At 30.3% G+C, this 5,197-nt stretch overlaps 1 protein-coding gene across 5 annotated transcripts in view; it reads right to left on the reverse strand.

The window, feature by feature from the left end:
* Positions 1 to 5,197, reverse strand: part of LOC108756882 (hemicentin-1) — a 175,052-nt gene that overhangs the window by 60,647 nt on the left and 109,208 nt on the right. The gene's annotated exons all lie outside the window — the stretch shown is intronic.

Genomic DNA, 5,197 nt, shown 5'->3' on the forward strand with positions numbered 1-5,197 from the left:
ATCAAAGATAGCTTCTAATAATAATTAGCATAATTGATGTAATTTTAATTATATAAATTACAAAATTAGAAAGTTAACGCTAATTATTTATTAGAAGTTATCTTTAACCGTTTGTAATATATAGTTGTAATTTGTAGTATATGTAGTAATTTGTAGTATATAGTTTTTAATTGTGAATTTAAATATTGAAGATGACCAAAAGGTCAAACTGTCTAATTTGTTATTTTGATAGAATACGAATGCGATAAAGATTAATTTTGCAATAAGAACTACTACCTTCCTATATTGATTTATTCCTTTGTCATTTTATACATTATTTTCAGATTTATACTTAGCTAAATTTTTAGATACTTCAGCAAAATCATTCTTCTCGTATACTTTTTTTTTACTTATTGCGATAAATGTGCAAAATAGTTCTTTTTCCTAAAAAGAAAATCCAAATACCGAACGAAAGAAATTCCAATCTCCGAAAGGAAAATTGTTAGCTAAAAAAGAAATTGCACGATTTAAAGAGCAGAACGAAACGAGCTAAGACGTCTTGTGGAATTTGCGAAAGTGATTTTGATAGAAAATCTTTCGGAGACTACTCTTGTCGATGTTGAATCCGAGCATCTGCGACGCTCGACATCGTCGCTGCTTTCAAAGAAAAAGTATCGCAATTGTCTGTAATTGTGCGCAACAAAAAGGAAGACACTCGACAAAACGGAACACGTATGAAACGAAAGAAGAAGCGCTTTGCGGTTTACTGTATACCTTTAGCTCACTGTCTATTCCCGCAGAAAAGCGCATCCGTGCGGCGCGGCGCTGCTGTGTTAAAACTACACTGTCAGCGTTTGCCAACAGCTATTTCGCAGAGCTTTACGTGAGTTTGTAATAGCACGATATAGCTAATGTGCGACTAGGCGGAAGAACAATACAAAATATGACTTTTCAGATATCAGTCCGACGTAAAAATTAATAATGCTATTATTATAATAATTCTCTCGCACAATATAAATTTCGTATATCTGGTTTTTTTATCCGATATACTCGTATATAATGCAAAATACTAAAATAGAGCTAGGCTTCGTCTTTATGATATTAAAAAGTAATCGAATCTAAAAGTCACTTTTCCTGGTTCTCGTCATTCTAATCCTATTTGCGCTCTACTTTCCTGATAATATTATCTATTTGACGATAAATTTGCAGCGTGATGTTCTAGCTGGAATGAGGTGTTCAGATAATCCGACAGCGCTATGCTGCAGTGTATGTAAGTACAGTACGGGTGTGACACGTGATACCGTTTCGCGCACAGCTTCGTGCTGTGCTTCTCTATGTAGATTAATGTCGACGCCTGTCGCAAGAGAGCTGCAAGCTACTTTTACGTTGTCGCTTCACCAGGCTGCGGTATAATGGGTACGACGTGTATCCCGTATTTTATCGAAATTGACGTTACTTAATTACAAGTGCTTTTGTAAGTATTTAATTTTGAGAATTAGGATGAATTAATCTAGTCACGCTATTTTTTTCATAAATTATGATATTTTTATCTGTATAATTTATCTCCGTTTTTATTATCGCTTCTATTTTCGGCGTATTCTTCTGTTCAGACAAATTTCATTGATATATATGAAATATTTTGTCACTAGATTCAGTTTTTAATCTTGAAGTATATATTATAGATTCTGTTTGACTTACGAAATTAATATGAAATATGCATTAGTTTATCTTTCAAAGATGATTTAATTTGATAATCGAGGAGTTGATTAAATTTAATAAAAAATTATTATTATTATCACTGGGACAATTCTTTCAATACAATTTTGTTTCAATTACACAGAAGAATAGCAGCTGCTAAATTAAAACTGAAATAATAGTTAGAGAAAAATAATATTATGGTTTGTCTTCTTTTAACTTCTTTTAATTTTTCTTTCATTTCTTCTTTTCACTGAACAACTATATCATTTGTAAAACAATTAGCTGTACTCAAGAGAATTAAGAAACGTTTATTGAGAGTATTCATAAATTTGAAACTGTCGATTTAAAATTATTATCATCATAAAATTATTCAAATCAATAAAGAAAAAGAATGTATATATAAATAGCTCGACCAAATAATTTTCAAAATAACGTAATTAAATAATGTAATAAATGTACTATTTCAACAAGAATTAAATTAGACGTCATTTATTTTTTTATTTCATTAAAAAATATTAATAAAATCTCAAATTAAATTTTCTGTTAAAATAAAATTAATTTACTTGTAGTATCTTTATCAAGAAGACTAGTGATATTTATCTGTTTTTTTATGTTTTTAAGACAGTCATTCTTTCTAACTTGCAAAATTTCTGAAGGATGCGTATAGTAGGTAATCTGCGCGCAAAAATGTTTGAATACCTGTCATATAATAGTGCTATTACATGCGCTCTAAATACGCGATGATATTACGTTTCACGAAGAATTCAAGACACGTTTGTTCTCGTAAGAAAGCAGTTTGATACATAAATTCGCGAGGTACTTTAAGTTCGACAAATTGAGGTCACAATCAGCTATGCGTCAAGAGCAACTTTTTCCAAGTTCTTTCGTGTTCCGTTCGTGTTTCAATTGGTTTTGCAATCAAACAAAACGATAAAAGTTGGGAAATCTCTTAAAACAATCGTACGCTTATATAAAATCTACCGTGATAAAAAATGAATGACAAAGTTCTTATTTTCTTTTTCGAAAAAATATTATAATTTTATTTATGCATTATATTAATGCATTATATTAATGACGATAATAATACAATAATAATAAGCATATATAAAGTTAATGAATAACTTCATCTAGTTCACGTTTAGAATAGTTTCAGCAATGACTACCAATTTTATCTTTTTATTTTTTTAATTAGAGCGCAAAATTAATTTCTGAGGCGTTTGGAAGTTTAAGAAGAATACAATCCTCTATTATGAGAGACGGCAAATTTCTGAATGCTGCTTATGCTTTATTGTATACAATGTCGCGATACACTTGAAAACTTCTCCACCCTACTCGTTTAACTTGCCGCGATGTCACGACATGGTACACGACAGAGAAGAAGATAGATCAGCAGTCAGAATTTTGTATACACAGTGATTCGATTCACGTCTGTTGCGATGATGGCTCGCGTATATGTATGTGGAAAATTGCTACGTTTGCTGAATAAACCACTCCAGAGAAGGGGATTGTCTCATTCTTCATAAACTTTAAAAGTTAACAATACTTAAATGGAGGGTGTGCTCAACATGAGAAGCTTGCGGCAGAAAGATCTCCGTCAAAATGAATTTAGAGATCTTCTCTAAAATTTAAGTGCAGGTTCAATTACGAAATTACTTAATAACACAATTAAACCGTAATTTTGTTCTGGATAACAGAAACTGTACTCTTTGCGGCTTTAATGTAGCTCGACATTTAGAAAAGAAGAAACTTGAATAAAACATTTAATTTTTTCTTACATTAATTAATATTTTTATACTTAAATTAATAGAAGTGTATATTAATTATAAGTAAAACTTATGCATAAAAGGCGATTCAACAAAAATGTATTAATTATAAATAACATTTTTTTACTTACAAGTAATGCGTTTTTATTTTATTATTTTATTAAAAATTTTTAAGAGCATACAAAAGTCATGTTTGGCTCTTGTATTTTCAAATTTATATTTCGATGTTAATAAACTCCCACGGAAAAGTTAACATTGACATTTATTATATGTAGATTACAACAGAATATACCTACGTATTATATTTACAGTAGAATATACATATTGTATGTACATAAAGTTTTTGACGTTTCATAATTGCGCATTTCTCGGGATCTCTCCTTAATTTGCAAGGAGTCTAGATAAATTTAATATGTGATGAGTTAGTACGAGTAAACCACGACATTGCAGTGATGATGAAGCATTAACCTAATTAAATAACATCGTATGGCAATGAAGCTATTTAGCAAGTCGTTAAACATCGCCGTAATGCGTTTATGAGATTAACCTAAACATTAAATCAAGAATTATCAAATAACTCCATTTATCCAGAGTACGTGAGGTATCGCTCCAATGGGAGTCTAACTTGAGCTCAACTTGTCGATATTAACTCTTCGGAAAGTTAGGAGTCATCCGGTATGACTCGAACTATCGATGTATAATTTGACATAGGTTTAACTCAGATCATTATCCGTGGTTATCTAGCTTCCGCGAAAATGAAGTACTTGATGCAAGTGAAATGCACACATTTCCACGCTCGATTCCGTTTCAGTTGATTTAGTGAAGTCGTAGAAAAGCATTTAAACTAGGAAGGAGTATTCGAAAGAAAGTTAAATCACAGATAAGTAGATCCTGAGAATTCTAAGCATAAAATTGCCACCGATAAAAGGATTATGTTGAGCATTTGATTTATTTTTTATCACGTTATACGTTAAAAATAGGAATATTATTAAACCAAAGAATTAGAAAGGATACGGTTAGTAAGAGTCAAGCGCAGAAGACGTCGCGCAAATATCTGTGAAGTGTGATACTTCTTTATTCATATAGGAATATTATTAAATATTTAAATTAGAGATAATATTTACACTGAGAGAAAAGTGTTTGATATTTATAACTATAGATGATAATTAAAATAATTATAATTATTTTTTAGTTATAATTATTTTATCATGCAATTATCGCCATAAATACTGACTACTTTTCTTTCAATGTAGGTAATACTGTAGTATTTTTTTTTCTTTATAGTTGTCTTATTACTTCAAATATACTGCTGTACAAAAAAGAAAAATGCAAATTGAATGCTCTACTGATGTCTTACGTTTGGCCGTAAAATGCAAATAAGATCTTTATTTTCGAGAGGTGTTTCAGAAAGTAATACATCGTTATTTGTCAATCTCGTAAAAGGGTCGTAACAAACGAGTTGTCTATCGTTCGGACATCGCGTAAAATTGAAATATTGGCGAGAACGATCATATGTAACGGTTAGTTTGAAATAAATATTACCTGATTTATGGAATGTGAGTTCTACGATATGTTTCGATTTGCGTATACAATTTCACTCTTCGAAGTGTAGTATGGACATTATAAATAATTTCCAAGTATCATATGCTAGAGATATAAATACATTATGGTTAATTTCAAGAAATATTATTATTAATACTTTAAATTTGCTCGATAATAACGCAATAAAAACAGATATATGCCACGTAAATAACGAA

This window comes from Trachymyrmex septentrionalis, unplaced genomic scaffold (assembly GCF_001594115.1).
Source record: "Trachymyrmex septentrionalis isolate Tsep2-gDNA-1 unplaced genomic scaffold, Tsep1.0 scaffold13, whole genome shotgun sequence".
Lineage (NCBI taxonomy): Eukaryota > Metazoa > Arthropoda > Insecta > Hymenoptera > Formicidae > Trachymyrmex > Trachymyrmex septentrionalis.